The sequence below is a fragment of the Mastigoproctus giganteus genome, chromosome 3 (assembly GCF_048544385.1).
Source record: "Mastigoproctus giganteus isolate SK-2022 chromosome 3, ASM4854438v1, whole genome shotgun sequence".
Lineage (NCBI taxonomy): Eukaryota > Metazoa > Arthropoda > Arachnida > Uropygi > Thelyphonidae > Mastigoproctus > Mastigoproctus giganteus.
The window spans coordinates 128,413,786-128,435,735 of record NC_143577.1 but is presented as its reverse complement, the minus strand read 5'-3'; the positions used below and the strand labels follow the sequence as shown (position 1 = coordinate 128,435,735).

Below are 21,950 nucleotides of genomic sequence, written 5' to 3'. Positions count from 1 at the left end.
AATTAATTAATATTTTACTAACAAGTCAAAAGGTCCCTTCACTCCCCTCTGACTTGTGTCACACGAACCTGAATTATACTTTTTAATATTTTATTTTTTTTAGAGGGAAACCCCCCTTCTAACAATCAAAAGATGTACAAAAATTATATCATATTATTTTATTATGTAAAAACAAATGAATAACAAACCATCATTTATATATTTGATTATAAACATTTCTTGTCCAATTTTTTTTTTGTTTGCTGATTCAGTTTCCGTTAATACAAAGATTTTTAGCTGCCTTCAGTCTACGTACGTACATTGGGCAACGTACAATTGTCCATGCGAAAAACATGGCGAGGTCAGGTCAACCCAACCTTAGATAATGTTTGACCTTGACTTTTGTTTATTGTCATACTAGAAGCCAATTGCACAGGAAACTGTGTTCTTTGAAAAATGAAGTTATTCATTTGAATAAATTCATTGTTCAAATTTCGTTTGAATACATATGAATCCGTGGAATATATGATTTCGATCCAGCTCTGTCACCTGTGACGTGTTCACAAACCAAACATTTCTTCCTTATTTACACTACACGTAGTCTTGTACCATTGCTAATTCCATTTTTTATATCTAAGTTTCTTAACACCATAACATTGCGTTTACCTTCAATAGTAATTTATGCGGAGGTAAATTTGAAGGCTCCAGAGAATAAAGTGTTTCAGGTGTTACAGAGTTGTATCCTTCAGCATTACAACTATCTGGCATAATTTGGTCTGCTGAATAAACTATTTTCAATTCTCCTGAAATCTTAATTTTGGATAATCTTTTTTTTTTTTTCTTTCAGCGACTTCACAGTATTATTTGTTGAGGCTAAAATTGCACATTGAAACTTTTCTTCCAAAGGAGTTTCGATACTTCCAAAAACGCCATGTATTAAATTTACTGAACTGCCAATAGTTTCAGGGATCTCTATTTTTTTGCTTTCTTGGTATCCTTTATGATCAAATGTGATTTATTGGAAATCTTATTTTCAAATTTAAGTGCTGCATCATTATTTTTCTCTGGATTACTTCATGCTTAGACGATTTTTTTCTTTTTTTTTTTTTTATCAACGATTGCAGATTCAGTAGAGCTATCAACAATTTGTGATTCATTTTTTTGCTCTTTTCGTATTAGCTTATTATAATAAAATAACTAATTTTATTAGCCTTTAACTTATTATTTTCATATTTTTCAAAATTCGCTTTGTTTTCTTCGATATCGGGATTATTAAGTGCTGTTTCATATTCTTCAAGATCTTTTCTTTTCTTCTCAGCCATCGATACTGTCATTACTAATAGCTAAAGAAACAGTACTAATAGCCAAAGAAACTTTTGAAAAAATTGAATCGTTGCCTTGAGACATGTAGAATTCTTAAATTAAAAACACTAAAAATTAAAAGCACTATTTTCCAAAATATTCTTTTATATACAGATAATATATAAAAGTAATTATTTTCACCTCACAACTTAACATTCGCTTAATTTTTTTATGTACTTTGCTGCTTTCTTCCCGTATTTATTAAAAATTGATATGCAACACATTTCACGGATCTTCTGTGATAATAAAATGAACATTAGCATTAGTAGAGGCATTTGATGCAAGAAAGCAAGCTTATGCAGCATCAGCCAAAAAAAAAAAAAAATAATAAATAAATCACCACTTCCACTTCACCCCTCTGTTCGTTCGAAATACCTGTCCAACTGAGCCTTAAACTTATTTAGGCTATCAACTTCAACGACAAGGGATGGAAGTCTGTTCAATCAACCATCCACCCGCTGGCTAAAGGCAAATTTCCTCACGTCTATCTTACATCTGTCTTTCCTCAATTTGAATTTATGCCCTTTCAGGTGATTATTCTGAGCAAGAGGAAGAATCCCATCAGCACTGAGCATGCTCAAACCATTCAAGGCTTTATACACCTCTATCAGATCACCTCGCTGGTGCCTAGTTTCCAGACACTGTAATTTGCAAAACTTAGGCCTTCCTTCGTAAGAGCACCCCTTTCTTCCATTCACTAACCTTGTTGTCTTCTCTGTACTCGTTCCAGCATCTCTACATCCTTCTTGAAATGAGGCCTCCAGACCTGTATACAGTACTCTAAGTGTGGCCTGACCATTGCCTTATACAAGGGAATAATCACTTCCTTATCCCTGCTAGAAAAATTCCTATATCTCATTGACAATACCGATACACCATGAGCTACTCTTGCAGCCCATCTGCACTGCTCAGAGAACTTCATATCTGCCTGCACAACCACCCCCAGGTCCCTTCCATTCTCTCCCACTGTCAGTGTAGTACCACAGAGTTGATAAGTTGCTCTGGGGTTGCTGTTTTCCATATGTAGTACTTTACATTTGTCAATGTTAAACTTCATTTGCCACCTCTCAGCCCATCTGCTCAACCTTTCCAGATCCTGTTGCAGTAGCATAGTATCAGTAGTGTCCTTGACAACCCTGCCAACTTTCGTATTGTCTGCAAACTTGGACATTAAGCTTGATATACCATTATCAATGTCATTTATAAATACAGAAAACAATAATGGACCCAATACTGAACACTGAGGGACTCCACTATTAACATTAGTCCATGATGAGCAGTGTCCATTGATTACCACTCTCTGTCTTCTCCCCCTCAACCACCCCTTTATCCATAGCAGCAATTTGCCTCCAATACCACACTGCTCCAATTTGTGCAGCAGTCTTCCATGTGCAACAGTATCAAAAGCCATTCTAAGATCCAAGTATATATAATATCAAAGTTATTCCCTGCATCCAATTCTTTTGTGACTGCATCATAGTATCCAATCAAATTGGTCAGGCAAGACTTCCCCTTAACAAAACCATGCTGTGTCCGAGCTATAACTGAAGTCTTGTCTAGATGATCCTGCAGTGTGTCTTTAACCAGTGCCTCCATTAATTTTCCGGGAACATAAGTTAAACTAACAGGTCTATAATTACTTGTGTCGCCCTTTGATCCTCCTTTGTGAATTAGGGTCACATTTGCAGATCTCTAGTCCATGGGTACTTCCCCTGAGTCCAAGGAAGCCCTCATAATTATGGCTAAGGATTTGCTTACTTCCTTTGCTGCCTCCTTTAATATAACTGGATAGATCCCATCCACCTCGGGTGCCTTTCTTGTGTTTATCTTCAACAATTTCTCCTCCACTTTACTCTCAGTTATTACAAGATTCTCTAGCTTACTGCCAGAGTTGAATATACCTCTGCCATTCCCCTCGCTGAATAAATTTTCATGTGTGAATGTCGATGCAAAATATTCATTTAGTTTGTTAGCTACCTGAGCAGGATCATCAACAGTTGACCCATCAATATCAAGTGGACCAATCTGATTCATCCCCTTCCTTCTAGAGTTTACATAAGTAAAGAACTCTTTGCTGTTTTTCTTTGCATCCCTTGCCAAACATTTCTCGTAATCTGCCTTCACCTGCCTAACCTCCTTTGTAACTTGGTTACAGATCAACTTGTATCCATCATAGGCTTTTGTATCACATGTTAATTTGTATGTATCCCATGCATTTTTCTTCTCTGCCATATGTCTCATTAGTTCATCTGACATCCACTTAGGCCTAAACCTTGAACAATATTTCTTAGTTGGTAGGTAAAGCCTAGTAGCTTCCAAGATAAGTTCTTTGAATGCTTCTCATTTTGATTTTGCTGTTGGTAACATCATCAGTTGGACCCACTGTATAGAATTTAAATACTGTCTCAGTCCATCGTAGTCGCCTTTACGAAAGCAATAACCCTTCCCTTTACCCCTAATGGTAGTTACCTCTTTGAGTAAATCCCACTTCAGCACACTGTGATCACTGCCACCTAGTGGTTCATTTACCTGCAGATTCTTAATGCATGAAGAATCACTACTAATAATCAAATCAAGAGTATTACTCCCTCTAGTTGCCTCCCGAATATGCTGATGTAGAAAACAATCATCCAATAAATCCACAAAAGCCTTGCTAGTGTGTGAGTGACCAGCCCCCAAATTCCAGTCAATATTTGGGAAATTAAAATCCCCCATTATAAGACTCTGATTTACTGGCCCACTCTATTTCTCTGTACAGTTTATTATACTCATGAGAGTCATTAGGCCTATAGCACACTCCTACTCTCAATTTTGATCTCCCAGTACTTATGTCACACCAAACTGACTCGACACTGCACTGTCCAGCGATGTCGACTGGCTTCACTTCCTTGGATTTTATGTATTTCTTAACTAATAGCATAACCCCTCCTCCCTTCCTATCCTTTCTGTAGACATTGTACTCCCCAAATTCCAGTTCTACATTCCTTATATCTGTGTGACACCACATCTCTGAAATCCCCACAATATCTGCCTTTGATGTTTGGAGCAATACCTCAAATTCATCAAATTTATTTACTAAACTCCTAGCATTGGTGTACACGCAAGTATACATGCACCTGTTCTTTTTCTTAGCTACCCTAACACAACCCATGTGTTTACTTGTACCCCAATGATTCCAAGCAGTCTCTGAAATATCCTGCTTCTTATTTTCCAGGCTGCGGCTCAAGGAATGAGCCGCAGCCTGGAAAATAAGAAGCAGGATATTTCAGCCTGGAAACATGAAGGCAGCATGTTCATTTTTTTTACCCTAGGATGAATTAAGGTTTTAGTGAAGTACATTATTTAAATTGTAATAAAACTTTCACGAAATATAGCATATATTTCGCGAAACTTCAGTGATTAAATAAAGTAATTCACTATTTTTATATTCATTAAGAATTAAAAAAAAAATAATAATAAAAATAATCAAGAAACATGATTTTTCCAATTCGTAGGACAATTTTATTTAAACAGAAGAGGGGCAGATTTTGAAATAAGCATGGGCCGAAGCACCGTGTGAGAAATTTTCTGTAGTTCAAATATCTTTGAATCGATAAAGCGGCATTCAAGGCACGGAAGGGAACCCAACAACACAGACTGTGTTGGGCTGTTTCTGTTTTGGATTACATGCGTGTGAACTTCATGGGGGGCAGAAACAAATTTGGTAATCAGCGCACTCGTCGCAGCCAGCGACACAATATATGAACAATAGCTCGAAGTGTAGGGTAATTTCCTGGAAAAAGTGTGGTAGCTTGATCGGCACACTGCATCGATACTGCCAATTGTTTGGAGTGGTCTGAGTTCGATTCCAACAGTTACGTTATGGCCACGTTACGATTTTTGGCACCACGTGTTTTATGCAAAGTGATAACAATAAAAACTTTGTCTCATAAAAGACAATCTCTCCTGCCCTTAATTCTGGGAAGAAGGTAAAGATCTTTATTGGGTGCAATAGGCCTGATAGTCACGAGCGAAACAACAATAGTGCACGCTCTTTGAGTGGCTTGTGGTTCAAGCCCGAGGCAGCTAAATACGATTGTATTCACGATTTTTTTTGTAAACTCCGAGCTGGTGGTTGTGCCGGAGTATAAACACGAACTATTTAATTTTTATATATATATATATATATGAAATGCATGCCTATTTCATATAAGTTGGGATAGGAGGTTGTTAACAGAACTATACTTGCTTTAGTGTATAAATCTAAAAATGCATGCGAATATAAATACCTGATAATAAACTTTATTTATTGCTTCACGCGCTGCCTACTTCGTATTCCATAGTTCAAATCACGTGACACGTGTATATTTTTTGTATACTTAGGAAAGCACCCTGCCATTAACTTTGGCTTCGGGGTTGTTCAAAGATTGCCTTCTACGAATAATGCCTCCTATACCCACAATGCATTAACAAGCTCAGTCAGATGGACGACCACTGGCAATTACCTGCCAGTTCCCGCAGATCGAAAAATAAGTTAATGGGGTCAAATACACGCCTGGCAACTAAAATTGCACTGTCTTTTGTCTCCGTAAAGGTATAGTTCTGAAACTTGGCACTTGGAATGACTGCTCGATACACAGTCGTCTTAGGAACTGATCATTTGAATTTTGGACCTTTTATTTTTTACTTAATGAGTCGGGGAGAAAAAACTTTTTATCTATCTGACTTTATTGCATTACAGTCCTTAAATTTAGACATGAAAGTATGCTTTCATTGATTTATAAAATAAAATAAAACACAGAATAATAATAATAGCACAGACTAGTAGGAAAAAGGGGAACAGCAAAATCTGCGTTTTAATAAAAGTTATAAAATTGAAAAGATTATTTCAAATCAATTATCAAAGTCCATGCTGAAAGAAACTATTCAAAACATAAAATCCACATCGTATTTGAAATATTTGCAATTATATGTGTAGGTCAAAGTAAATATGTAATTAATTCTGAAAGTCCAGATAAACTAGCAAATTGAGATAATATCGTATGCAGGTATGATATTTGTTAACTGCACAGACGAGTGCCATATTGCCACTGTCAATACACTTTAGTGTTCAAAAATGAGTGCTTTCACTGCTGTGTGTGTTTGTATTAGCAATATGTACTGTGGTAACAGTAAAGTACCTATCGCTTAATACACACAGCAGTCGAAGTCATAATTAACAACGGACCAGTTGCCAATTGCTCGCTATTTACGAGTAACTGGCAAATGGTCTGGGCAACCTGAAAAATCTTACAGGCTCGAGTGAGCCGGTATCAGCACATCGCTCTTCTGTGTGTGTATGTATACACGCGTACATAAGCACATTATCTATATGTATATACTGATAAACCAGTAAACATCAAAACGAATGCAAAATCTTATTTAGAATTTTAAAATTTTAGTGCATTTCAAATGGGACACCGGTTTTCTCAGATCTTTGAAGTTTAGTCGCATTCTTTTTAATTTTAGTTTATTATTTGTATTTTTTTTTTTTTTTTTTTGCAATGGAGAATGAGGGGGGTAGACAAAACAGTCTATTGGCAATTACTCATACGGTAATATAATACACAATCGATATTATAACATGTATTTGTTAAATGCCATACCTTGGCTTTTCCCACTTTAATTAAAGTTGAAATTTATCACAGATTAATATGGTCAACTGCATGACAAAGTAAACTGTTATTACCCTGCTTACCAAAGATAAACCAAATGCTTTCTACACTTCCAAGCATTACGAACGTACATGGGCATATCTACATACGTATTACTTACATCATATTTATACAAACATAAAGTCGTAGCCACCGATTCGAAGAGTAAAAATTTTTTTTTTTTTTTTTTAAATGTTAAGTACAAGAGACCTTCACCTCCGTTCACGTGATTTCACGGGTCAAACTGCCGTCTCGTTTCCTCCTTTTGTCCGTGGCCTCTTGCTGCTCTTCTCCTGTCGAACGGGGTGTTTCTGAGGGATCATTTGTAAGTACGCGGGAACCGGTTGTTTCTGCCGAGTCAGTCTCCTTCCCAACTGCCTCCACGTCGTGAACGGCCTGTTACTTGTAAAAACCCACACCCCCGGACTTAGGCCGACTGCGAGGGACATAAAAATTTTGAGGGTGAAAACCTCGACGTTAGGCTGTGCATTTGACCCAGCCGCCACCCAGTGTTCCCGATAGAAGTACTCGTAGAAATACGAACCTAGGACGCACGTAGCTGGAACAACGTACAGAATGGCAAAAATGCCGATTCGGACCATCAGCAGTTCCTGCCTGTCACCCTTTAGGGAACCATGCAGATGACGTGAGCTTTGTTGAGTTTGCTGACGTTTTTTCCTTAATCGCCATACTGCTCCTATGCCTGCCAGTAAGAATGCGCTTCCGAAAGCTAGATAGGCAAGTGAAGGCAAAATAACGAAATAAAATAAGTTTGGTGCACTTTGGTTTCCGACAAAACAGGTGCCCGTAAGTTCGTCAGCATCTACCACTCGGACCACCAACACTGCAATGGTTGCTACAGATGGAAAGGCCCATGCCACTAGGTGAAAGTAAGTACTATAACGTGCGATGGCCTCGTGAGTCCACCCTTTGCCAGTTGCTAGGAACCAAGTGGCTGTAAGCACCACCCACCACACAGAACTGGCCATGCTGAAGAAGTAGAGAAGAACGAAGATGATGGTGCAGTTGACATTATCCAGGCCTTCCTGAATGAGAATGGGCACATCGTGTTGGCTATCCATATGGCACGAAACTTCCTGTCGGCCAGCAATCAGGCGAATGAAATAAGCGATACTGTAAGCATTATAACTGAAACTCATGAACACTATCACCCTTTCAGGATATGCGAAACGTGAGGCGTCAATAAGAAAGGTGAGGAAAGTGAAGAGCGTAGAAATAAAGCACAAACAGGCCCAGATGGCCACCCAGATCTCAGAAAATTGCTTGTTATCATGGCTAAAAGTGATATCGACACTGCAGAGTGGGGCACACCGACCAGTTCTGTTAATGTAATAATAATGTTCAGGCTGGCGCACTCCTTTGCATAGAATGTAGTTGTTTCCCCTGTACCTCTCCTTTTCGGAATTTTGCCATTTCCTATGGTCAACCGGGGCGATTCCTATTCGATCTCTCGGTACGACTCCTCTCATAGGAACACGTCCATAAGGTTTATTTTTCTCATGCCGTAGAGGTTCGGGACCTTCCATGCACATATGACGATCATTATTTTCAGGTGGAAATTTAGAGCAGTTTAGTCCCGATGGCCACGGAAAACCGAAACCTTGAAGCACTGGTTGACATCGATCTCTGACATCTTCGCACAGCGACCGGCATGGTCCTATGGGTTGAGGGACTTTTTCGGTGCACATCGGTACGTACACGGAACACAAAAAAAACCTCAGGCGGGACGAACAACCGTATTGAATCAGCGGATTAAATGTATGTAGTTGCAATTTTGCGTCTTGCTGCAACTCGTGGCCCAAAAGATTTGGCATCCCTGTCACGTTGTAGCCGAGATCTTTGCACATTTCGATTCTTATCGGTTCGCATGTGCGCTCACTGCCGTTGCTAATCTCTATAAGAGCTGTACACCAGAATGCTACGACGAAAAAAGAACGCTTCCACAAATCACCACACCCAAATCCAAATCTCCGAAGGCGCGGGATTCGCATTATCGCCGCGATTTCGGCCGGTGACCAGAGTAGGCTTGCAAATCCTGCTAATTGTTCTAAGTCGTAAGTTTTGGCACCGGGCCGGCTGATGCAGTGTTAATAAAACGATAGCATGATGAGTTCAGAGTCTTCTCCCAAACAACATCAGCTCAACTTAGCGTGATCACAAATCCGCATCACCAGCATCTGTCGTCATGCATTACTTATAAAAACACATAAAACGCCCTTACTTCAAGCCCGGCACTAAATACTCGTGGCACTGTGAGGCAGCTGTTGTACATCCCGTCACTACTACAGGCATGCTCCCGACACACTCCCGTTCCGCTTGCTGTGGTCGCCCGAGGCTTCAGCGGATTGTTTTCGAACCAATAGCAGAAGTTGTTACAAAGATGATGTTCCGCCCAGAGTGAGGTTAAGAGTAGCCTTGTAACTGGCAAGGAGATAACGAGCTTTGATATATCGTAGTCGATCTGTGACGGGTGGCTAACAGGATCGTCTAGGACTAGACCTGTTTGCCATCAAGCACTCAGCATGCACGATCTCTGACTGCTCAAAGCAACGCCTAACTCGCTGATGGCTGAAGTATTTCGAGATAAGATTTTTCTGTTTTTGCTTTCTTCCTGCTTCAGGGTAAATTAAGATTAGGGACTTAGGAAAAAACAGGTTTGACAGACAAATTACGCCCACCGCAGCAACAAATAGCTCGTTTGTCATTAAACACATATTGTGTATTTAAACATGCGGTTCATGTTCGTAAATGTAAAATGAGATCGTATATATTTTAAACATTCATTTGATGGCACTGCGTAATCTTAAATATAATTTCGGCAGTAATTTAAATTAAGCTCGACCGTAGCGGTAAAATGCCACCACAAGTGTTTCAATCCATCTATATAACATAATATAGGGTAGGTCTCTTCATATAGTCAGTTGTTGGTTTTCTTTTCTTTTCTTTTTTTTTTTTTTATAAGCGCATCAGCTACTTAGACCATTTGTTCCAATTTAACGGCGCATCAGTTGCCAGCTATAGTGACTGTTACATGTTTTGATATATACATTTATTTTGCTTTTTTCGCAACTTAAGTGACCTTTTTTCTCTATTTTTTATACTAGTCTATTTTGATTTTGTTTCTTTACTTACTTAATTAACTATTGTATTTTCTTTATGCATTATAAGCTGGTATAAATTTATTCCTTTTAGAAAAAATAACACCTCTGTGAGTGGTGTAAGCAGTTCGGTTAACTATTCTGCTCACACCACTAACATACGGTTTAAGTGTGGCGGTTCCTGTAATGGCGGTTGTTTAACGGCAACTGCCATTCACTTGCATCGTTTTTGCATTCTATTAAGGTGTGCTCAATTGTTAGAGTAGCGATACACCTGGTGTGCGCGGTAGCACGGTGGTATCGTCATCGTCCTTCCCACAGAAAACCGAAACCTTGAAGCCCTGGTTGGAAAAGGCCTGGGTTCGAATCCCGTCGATGACGCGAGGAACTTTTATGGGCTTTTTTTCACTCCGTAGCTGAGTAGTGGTCTCAGGCGTAGATAGCAAGTTCCCCCCCCCCACCCCTGACGCTCGCCAACTCGGATTTTTCGTCCAGCAAAACACGCAATTTACGGCCATAATACACAATGCATGGCAGATGAATTTAATTATTCGGGTGGCCTAAAAATAATACTTTGGTGTATCGCTATTCTAAGGCAGTGGTCTCCTAACTTTTTTCGTCGCACATCCTTATTTTAATTAAAAGGACTAACGTGCATCCCAAAATAAAAAATTACATACATAAGTTTAATAATTTTTTAAATTTATAATTCATTTACATGGAAGGCATTATATCTAAAATCACATATAATTTTAAAAAATCACAAATAAAAAAAAAATACAAAACAAAATTAAATTGAAGTTCAAGCACAAAATGATATGAAATCATTAATGTAACAAGTGTAGTAAATTTATGTAATATAATAATGTAATAAGTGTAGTAAATTTATGTAATATAATAATGTAATACACTGTTCCCACTAAAAAATGCTGTTGCATTTTTTAGTGGGAACAATGTGCTGGAATATTTTTCATTATTTCTGTGTATCTTGGTTTCATATTTTGGGAAACAGCTAGCCAAAGATCTAGTTCCAAGTTAAGTTTATTTCTAAACGTGGTTTTAATAATAGTCATTGCAGAGAAAGTCACCTCACATAGGTACATTGATCTAAATGGAAGGATTGCATCGCTCGCTCACCCCATGGATCATCTCGCGCACCCAACTTTGGAGACCACTGCTCTAAGGCATGTTGTGCTGGCTGAAAAACCCAGAAAAAAAGGACGTAGGACTGTCTTCCGTGAGAGAAAACCCTACTCTCTCCGCCTAAGGTCGGATAACTACAGTTCAGATCGAAGAAGAGTTTCGAAGTTGGTCCAGGTTATGGTGGGACTCAAAGCCAGACCTCTGCGAACGAATGACATGTAAGCATACTTTATAAAAAAAAAAAAAAAAAAGAATTTTAGTTAGCATTCTGATACAGTAAAAAATTGAAATTAAATTCAAGAAAAAAAGTTAAAAAAGTCTTTTTATAAGAATACGCATTCCAAATAGACGCCAAGGCTTATGGACAGGTACTTGAATTTAATATTCACACACGAAAATTAGGGATTAGTAGGTGACTTACAAAGTATCCAAGCCAAAATTTTGACCTATGAAGCATGAAGATGGCCCCTTTAGTCTCATACTGGATCGCAGCCCAAGGTCCAAATGAATAACCATAGTTTAAACTATAATTGTTCATTCGGGACTTGGGTCTCGATTCGAACTTGACTTGATCAATTTCCTTTGAAATGTGGACATATCGGAGAATGGTGAAAATATCATGTAAGAAAACCAAGGAATTAAGATGTTGTTACTGCTGGTTGTGTTTTTAGGAGCATCGGCAACAAAGGCGATGCGGCTCCATATATATTGTCTGTAAATTGCGTGTGTTCTGAGGTCGATTTTCTGTTTGCTGGATGGAAAACCAGAGTTTCCAGTTGAAAAAGACCCATAAAAATTCCTCCCTTCATCAACGGGATTCGAACTGAGGTCTTTTCCACCCGGTATGAAGAGGACGGCGATCCTACCAACTGTGCTACCAACGAGGGCGAATCAAAATGCGCGAATGAAGATGCACTGCAAATGGTAAATACACATTAAAGAGAAGGAAAATAACGTATTAAAGAGAAGGAAAATAACGTATATGGGACACTTGGTGAGAAAATGAGAAAAAATTACATACAGAAACTATTAATGGAAAGAAAAAGAGAGATAAGACGACCCAGACAATCAATCAGATCCTCAATCATGGATAGGGAAGATGGAAGAATGGACTGGGCTCAAGTACTAAGGACTTATAAGATTGATCGGGAATAATTATTATTATATTAGGGTCACCCGTAATTCATTACATAAACACGTATTTTGTGTCTGTAAATTGCGTGTGTTCTCTGGTCGTTTTGCTGGACGAAGAAACTCCAGTTTCTGGGGTTTGCTATCTTGCTGTCTACGCCTAAGACCGACTAACTAAGATTGACCGGGAAGAGAGAAGGGTTGAGATCGTTTGCAGCTAATCTCCTGGAAGAAGACGACACATAATGATGATGATTTAAACCACGTAAGGGGGCGCTGCCAGGAGGGCACTTAAAAGACCTAGGCTTGGGCAATATAGTGAGATAAGAGAGAGAATCCATAATTTTTTCGTTTTGTTGGTTGTGCGAGTTCTCCACGGTAGTATGACAATAGAACAGTAAGGAGGCTTGAAATTCCCAATTATGGGTGCCATAGCGAATACGAGCAACGCGTTATACTGTAACCGTGGCCTATAATCACCTACGAATCAATGCAAAAGGAGTCTGCGCGGTAGCACAGTGGTATCGTCCACTGTTCTTCCGACACCGCGTGGAAAAGGCCCGGTTCGAATTCTATCGATGACCCGAGGAACTTTAATGGGCTTTTTTCACTCCGTGGCTGAGTTTTAGTCCGTCGCACGTGTATATAGCAAGTTTCCCCCCAGGAACTAGGATTTTTTTTCGTCCCGAAAAACAAGCAAATCGACCACAGAACACACGAAATTTACAGACACATTACATTAATGGGTATATAGAAGAAATTCTGGGTGACTCTAATAAAATAATTTGAAAATTTAAAACGCAGAGGGCAATGCAAAACCAAGGAGAGATTGATAATTAAATTCAGAATTTTCCAGTCTACACGGATAGGAATTGTACAGAAAAATGGGAATTCATGACGATGCGTAAACTGTCTTGAAAGCTGTAAGTAGAAATTTTCTTTGTATCACCATGCACGTGCTCCATCTGTGACCCGGCATCTAGTGGCAGTTGTGATGTCCAGATTTCTGCTCACAGTTATGTATCTGTTGACTACTAATTTTGAGAGCTTCGCGATTTATGTGTAGCAAAAAAGCAGAACTTTGGCTGGGCGCTGTAATTTTTGTCAAAGAACTTATTGTATTACACAGTTGAATTTGTTGTCCTGGAAAGTATAGTAATGAGACCTCCCCCACCATTCTTATTCATTCGCCTACTGTTTATATGTTAACTGTCATCTAGCACATAAAATAAGTATATTCATGTATATTAGTATCAGAGTAATAGCTAACATTGGGGTTAAGACTGCGAATCAGCATGAAAATGTGTTTAAAGTGAGGAAATAGTGCATGCTTTATGGTTTGGGAGAAAATTATTTTAAAATATATTCAACATAATTAATTGGAAATATTGGACATTAATTAGACCAAAGAAGGAGGAAGAGAGGTAATAGCGTCACCTTATGAATAAATTAATTGACTGAAAATATTATTATTCTTATTATTGCTCTTATATTATATCTCTCTGATTGGGGGATTCCACTCCGTGACGGGTACTACTACCAAGTACACAGGGTGGTTATAATGTCTGGTGTTACTGTTGGTCAGGGGTGTCAGCCGGGGTGGATGGGATCTATCCAGTTATAATAAAGGAGGCAGCAAAGGAAGTAAGCAAACCCTTAGCCATAATTATGAGAGCTTCTTTGGATTCAGGAGAGGTACCCATGGATTGGAGATGTGCAAATGTAATCCCAATTCACAAAGAAGGATCAAAGGCTGACACAAGTAATTATAGACCTGTGAGTTTAACTTCTGTGCAGGGAAAATTAATGGAGGCACTGGTTAAAGAAGCACTGCCGGATCATCTAGACAAAACTTCAGTTATAGCTCGGACACAGCATGGTTTTGTTAAGGGAGAGTCTTGTTTGACCAATTTGATTGGATACTATGATGTGGTCACAAAGGAACTCGATGCATGGAATAAATTTGATATCATATACTGTATTTGGATCTTAAAAAGGCTTTTGATATTGTCGCATGGAAGAATGCTAAATAAATTGGAGCAGTATGGCATTCGAGGCAAATTGCTGCTACGGATAAAGGGATGGTTGAGTGGGAGAAGACAAAGAGTGGTAATCAATGGACACTGCTCATCGTGGACTAATGTTATTAGTGGAGTCCCTCAGGGTTCATTGTTGGGTCCATTCTTATTTTCTGTATTTATAAATGATATTGATGATGGTATATCAAAGTTAATATCCAAGTTTGAAGACGATACGAAGGTTGGCATTGGGTGTTAAGCACACTAATGACAGTATGCTGCTGCAGCAGGGTCTAGAAAAGTTGAGCAGATAGGCTGAGAGGTTGCAAATGAAATTTAACATTGACAAATGTAAAGTACTACATATGGTAAGCAGTAACCCCAGAATAACGTATCAACTGTGGTACTACACTGACAGTGGTAGAGAAAGAGAAGGACCTAGGGGTAATTCTGCAGGCAGATATGAAGTTTTCGGAGCAGTGCAGACGGTGTGCAAGAGTAGCTCACGGTGTCTTCTCAATGATATACAGGAATTTTTCTAGGATAAGGTGGTGATTATCCCCTTGTATAAGGGTATAATCACCACCAGGCCACACCTTGAGTACTGTATACAGGTCTTAGGCCTCATTTTAAGAAGGATGTAGAGCTGTTGGAACGAGTACAGAGCAGAGCAACAAGATTAGTGAATGGAACAAATGGACTTGCTCTTACGAAGAAAGGATTAAGTTTTGCAAATTACAGTGTCTGGAGAGTAGGCACCTGCGAGGTGATCTGATTGAGCTGTATAAAGCCTTGAATGGTTTGAGCATGCTCAATGCTGATGGGACTCGTCCTCTTGCTCAGAATAATCACTTGAGAGGGCATTTATTCAAATTGACGAAAGACAGATGTAGGAAAAATGTGTGGAAGTTTGCCTTTAGCCAGCGGGTGGTGGGTTGGTGGGATAGACTTCCATCCTTTGTGGTGGATGTTGATAGCTTAATAAATTTAAGGCTGAGCTGGACAGGTATTTGGAACGAACGGAGAGGTGAAATGGGAGCAATTTTTTTTTTTTTTTATGGCTGATGCTGCATAAGCTTGCTTTCTTGCATCATATACCTCTACTAATGCTAATGGTCAAGGAACTCTTTGACTGTCCTACAGGTGTTCAGGATTGCGACTTTCTGGAGTTCCTTGTAAGTGTTTTTTTGGACACCTATTGCTGCTAGACTGCTATGTAGGGTCTTTGGCACCATACCGGTGGTTGACACGATGATCGTTACTTCTTGCATATGCCACATCTCCTCCTCGTGTCTCAGTTTCGTGTACTTCCTAATTTTTCCTCATGGGTTTTCTGGACATTGCTAGTGTTGGGCACATCTATGACAATCAGATAGGTAGCCTTTCCCATCTTGTCCACAAGAGTTATGTCTAGTCTGTTGTGCGGGATGGTCTTATCCGTTATTATGGGGCGGTCCCAGTACAGCTTGTGGTGGGGTCTGTAGTACTACCTGGGGTTCGTACTTTTTTTTTTTTTTTATGTAAACCCCAAACACGAGAGGTATTAGAACATATAGTACTTAGTACCGTGCTTGGGTAGGAGGTTGAGAAGACGAAAGAAGATAATTGATGACATTGGACTTGAACTTCTGTAGACTGTAATTTTCAGGAAATACGTATGAAGGAAGGTTTTTCCAGAAAACGGCAGTTGAATGAATAAACGAGGAAGATGAAAAGTTGTTTCTGTGAGTTTGAAGTTGGACAGTAAATGGATGTTGGCTGGTGGCGGCACGTGTTCGGACTGTTTTGAAAGAGAGAGCGGAAATTATAGAAGCCAATTCAGAAGAACAGTGCCCATGGAAGTATCTGTAGAAGAGGCATGCAGCAGAAACAGTATGTCTATGAGAGAGCGAGTGGAGAAACTCTGTTAGAGATGAATCATAAATTAACCTAACTGCCCTCTTCTGAATGGAATCAAGAAACCTGAGAGAGGTTTTGGGGACACCACCCCAGATGTGGGAACAATATTCCATGACAGGGTGGATTTGCGATTTATACAGAGTGAGCAGCTGTTTGGAAGAAAAGTAACGCCGAGAGCGAAAGAGAAAACTAAGCTTTTTAGATGCAGAGGAAGCAATATTTGTAATGTGCTTGTGTCAAGAGAGATTAGAAGTCAGAGTAATCCCCTAAAGGGATATATCATTTTGCCTAGAAATCGCAGTGTCACTAATGATAAGCATAGGAGCAGAAGAATCCTTTTTGCGAGATATAAGACAAGACTGAGTTTTAGAAGGGTTGAAATCAACTAAGTCGTCTTTGCCCCACTGGAGAATTACCTGAAGATCGGCATTTAAGGAATTGGTATCTGGCTGGTGATATTCTGGCTTACGTTACCCATAAATGGGTAACGTAAGCCAGAAATGGGTAACGTAATGGCTTACGTTACCCATAAATGGGTAACGTAAGCCAGAATATCACCAGTGGATCGACACTGATGGAATCCGTACTGGCGATCGTTGATCAGACGGAAGGTTTCTAGGTAGTTTAAGAGTTGGCGGTTAATTGATTTCTCCATTACTTTAGAAAGAGTAGAAGTAATTGCAATGGGACGATAATTGGATGGGAGGGATTTGTCACCCTTTTTAGGAACTGGCTGGCTGGATATGAGCAAATTTCCAAACAGAAGGAAAAACACCTTTGGAATAAGAAAGTGAAAAAAGACGGCAAAGAACAGGAGTAAGTTCAAGTGCACAGGTTTTGAGAACAAGTGGAGAAATACCATGGGGACCTGGAGCTTTCTTAGCATCAAGATTCGTCAAAATCCTTCTGACATCCTTTTGACGGAAGACCACAGGAGGCATTGAATGGAGCGTGTTGGGAATGGTAGGAGGTGTTTTACCAAGATCATTAATACATGAGTTGGAAGAAAAATGGGATGTTAGCAGGACAGCTTTATCATTGGCTGAAGTGACAACAGAACCATCTGGTTTGGACAGAGATGGGAGCAGAGATGGGCAAAAGTTGCGCCCAGTAGCTTTCGCAAGAGACCAGAATGCTAGGCTACCATTAGGGCCAGAAGCAAGTTTTCTACTCTTAGCCTGTTCAAACTCTAGTTTGGACTGATTAATAACTGCTTTACAATTGTTGTGAGCTTTGGTGTAGGCAGAAAATGAAATTGGAAAAATAGAAACACACCATTTACGATATGCAACATTCTTCTCTTGAACAGCCTTAGCAAATTTAGTGGAAAACCAAGGTTTAGATTAAGGACGAGATTTTAAAGTGGAGTGTGGGATAAAGGATTCCATTCCTGCAAGAATAATTTCACTGACACGATCTGAGCAAACGTTGACATCAGAAGTTTTGAAACAGTAATCCGACCAAGAAAAAGAAGAAAAGAAGTCTCTCAGGTCATCCCATTTTGCATTCTTGTAACGCCAAACAACACGAGGTTCGGAATAGCCATCAGATAAAGGTTCCATTGGAGAAGAGACAATCACCAAGTTGTGATCTGAAGTGCCTAAAGGACCTCTCACTTCGACCGTGTAGAAGGATTGTTTGTGAGAAAAAGATCAAGCGTATTGACTGTATGATTAGGATTGTCCGGTATTCTTGTAGATAAATGAAAAATCTGTGCAAGTTCATTAGTAAATGCAAAAGCCTCGGCATCTCTCCCAGCTGGGTCGGTGTGACTAGAAAACGGAAGCCAGCTGGAGTTGTGAACATTAAAATCACCTAGGAAAATTACCTCACTGTTAGGAAAGTTGGACTGGAGAAAGTCAAGTTGCAAAGAGAGGAAGTCAAAGAGCTCCAAGCGATTATGGAATTGGGAAAACGGTAGTGACAAGAGATGAATTTGACACAATGAGGTAGAGAGATTTTAAGCCAGAGAAGATCGAAGAGAGGAGATTCCAAATTGCCAAGTCTCTGACAGGGAATATCAGAACGGAAATATGCACAAGTACCACCTTTGAGGCGAAAGGAATCATAAAGCGAATAATTTGGGCATCTGAGATGAGCAGTAGTTGAATCAACCGATAACTGAGATTCTGTCAGAAAAAGTACATGAGGTTTGGCAGACTGCAAGTGGAAATGGACATCGTTGAGATTAGAATTGAGACCATGTATATTTATGAAATGAATTAAGAAGTGCTTGGAAAGTTTAGATCTTTTCGCAGATAAGCTTGCTCTATTAGTTTGACAATTCATGGTGTATTCAATAGTAAGAAAAAGTGGGTGGGACATGCTGTATGAAGTAATTAAATTTTTGGATATGGCGTACATGTGGTAAGAATATACCCAAATCCTTGACATAACGTGGCGTCGACAATGCTCACCGCATACACACTACTCGGACTCCCTCCAGTCACTCCCTCCTATCTGGCAGAGTAGAGGTAGCAAGATTATACACTAGCTGATCCGGAAGCCTCCTAGAGGGTTACTAATAGGTTCGGTCCGGTGTACTAACTAGTGGCCGGCCTGCGAACACCGTTTGAGCTGTACCCTCGAAATGTAAGGACATTGGATCTCGCCACGATGTTCATTAAAACCTCAAATGTCATCAATCATACTGCATGATGGAAGAGATAGGGAAGGGTTTACCGGAACTTAGCTCTAGAGACTAAACATGGGTTCCACCACTTCAGGCCTCCAATAAGCAAAGTGGTGGTATTGCACCAGTTGATGAGAGTCGTCTACCACCTAGTACTGCCTGGGAACATAGAGGGGCGGCGTTCCTCCATCTGGTGTGGGCACCACACTTCGACCCCTGCTTACGTTGGTTCGCACTTGGGTAGTCACCCACCATGTACTTGTGCATGGAGGTTATACCCAGGATTACTAACAGTCATATCATAAGAACTTTCCCCTCCTACCAATATAGTTTGTAGGAGGGGAAGGTTTTGATGATATGACTATTAAAGCGTGGGTAGAAAAGTTGATAGAATCCCCCTCCACTCCACACCGGGTGGAAAAGACAGTTCGAATCTCCTCGATGACGGGAGGAGCGTGGCTGGGTTAGTCGGGCGAGGGTAGCATGGGTTTTTCTCCCTGAAACTCGGGTTTTTCATCCAGAAAATCGACCTCAGAATACACACAATTTATAAACAATAAACACAGAGTAACTGACCGTAGTCGACGGTGCTCCTAAAAAAAAAAAAAAAAAAAAAAAAAAAAGATATGATTACTGAAGGCGTTTAATAATTGGTAGAAAACTGGTAATAACTGGTAGCAAAAGTGGCTGGCGAACGGATTTGGTAGAAATGGCATCTGAGGTAAACCAACCAAATCAATTCAGAGGATGATAGCGCAGATGAAAATTCTAAATTCCAAATTTACACTAAAAAGCATATGAGAAGGCTCCTTTCTGAAGAAAGAAAGTTAGCCGAGCAATCAGAATCTTATTTTTTTAATGCAGATTCTTGAATGAAAGGAGCTTAAAAAATGCTTAAATTACAATGAAGAATTAAATTACAAAGATTTATCGAACAAAAGCAAACAAACCCAGATTACTGATTTTTTAAAGAGAGCAGAAGATACACAAAATCTAGAATGTTTTGTTAGTTTTTTAGTTAGTTTTTAATTTTTGTTAGTTTTTTAACGAAATAATGTATTTTTGTTAGCTTTTGGAACGTATCCCCCCTTTTTGTACTTTAACTGTTAGGAATGTAACTGAAAATGCAATGAATTATTTTATGCAAGGCAAATTTAAATTACAAATGTGAAAGAGACTTCTTAATGTTTCATAAATAGCTCCAGAGGAAAAAATTCTAAAACAGTGTATAAAAAAGATGAAGGAAAGAGTTGCAGATACCTTGTCAAAACCAGTATGGATACCAGGCAATTTGAAAAGTTCGTGGCCTGAGTATGAAACAGTAGTGGTGCAGTGTTAATCTATAACACTTCAAATAATAATGCAACAAGTTTCATGCAGTCTCAATAAAGCCTTTTCTTTTTTAATTATCTGGCGTGAATGAGGAAAGATAGGTTATTGATCCAATATTTGGGAAAAAAAAGAACCAATGCCAAAGGCAATTCATGGGGATATAGTTACAGTAATGGATGAGGATATCCCTTCCTATTCTACTGTTTATAAAGTGGGCAGCAGAATTTAAAAGAGAAAGGGAGAACCTGAAAGATGACCGACGCTGTGGAAGACTCGCATTGTCGATCACTCCAGAAGTTGTTGACAGTGTGTATGCTTGTGAGTTGAGTGATCGGCGAGTGACAGTTCAGTACATTTCCAGCGTCTTGCGTCTGCACGTGTGTGTACCACAAATAAAAGAGGTTCTCGCTGTGAAAAAATATGTCAGCACGATGTGCCTAAAGTTGTTGAGAGCAGATCAAAAACACAAGAGTTATGAAGTCAAGTGAACATTTGCATTGTTCTCAAGCAGATCCAGCATATTTTCTTGCAAAGTTTACGACCATGGGTCCATTACCTTCGGCTAGCGACGAAGGAGCAGTCCAAACAACCGCAGTTCTCCTCTTCCAACTCGATTCCTTCTGCTAGCAAGTTGATGGCATAGTTTTTTTAGGATGTAGTAGTAGTAGTAGTAGTGGCATGTGATGCAAGAAAGCAAGTGTATGAGCTTATGCAGCATCAGCAAAAAAAAAAAAAAAAAAAAAATCAAACCATTCCCTCCAAATGCCTGTCCAGTTCCTCCTCAAATTTATTCAACCTATCAACTTCCACAACGACAGATGGAAGTTTGTTCCAGCAATTAACCACCCGCTGGCTAAAGGCAAATTTCCGCACATCTATTCTACATCTGTCTTTTCTTAATTTGAATTTATGCCCCCTTAGGTTCGTAATCTGAAAAAGTGGAAGGATCCCATCAGAATTCAACTTGCTCAACCCATTCAAGGCCTTATACACCTCAATCAGATCACGGCGCAGGTTAGGCACCTGCGCCTTGTAGCAACTTACCCTTAATACCATTCTGCTCCAATTTGTACAATAGTCTTCCATGCGCAACAGTGTCAAAAGCTTTCCTGAAATCCAAATATATGATATCAAAATTATGTTTTGCATCCAGTTCCTTTGTAACCACATCATAATAACCAATCAAATTTGTCAGACAAGACTTTCCCTTAACAAACCCATGTATGTCTGAATTATTGCTGCAGTCTTGTGGATGCATTGCAGGATCATAGATGATCCTACAATGCATCTTTAACCAGTGACTCCATTATTTTACCCGGAACAGAAGTTAACTGGTCTGTAATTACTTGTGTCACCCTTCGATTCCCCTTTGTGAATTGGGGATACATTTGCACACCTCCAGTCCGTGGGAGCCTCCCTGAGTCCAAGGATGCTCTCATAATTATGGCTAAGGGTTTGCTTAGTTGCTTTGTCGCCTCCTTTAATATAACTGGATAGATCCCATCCACACCAGGTGTTTTTCTTATGTTTAACTTCTACGATTTCTCCTCCAATTTGTCTCAGTTATTACAAAATCATTAAGTATCCTGCTACAATTTGATAACCTTCTGCCATTTTCAAACCTTAATAATTCCTCATGTGTGAATGTAGATGCAAAATACTC

At 39.4% G+C, this 21,950-nt stretch overlaps 1 pseudogene; it reads right to left on the bottom strand.

Annotated features, from left to right (window-relative positions):
- Positions 1-7,199: 7,199 nt before the first annotated feature.
- Positions 7,200-8,964, bottom strand: LOC150088265 (frizzled-4 pseudogene; annotated as a pseudogene).
- Between the last annotated feature and the right edge of the window lie 12,986 nt (positions 8,965-21,950).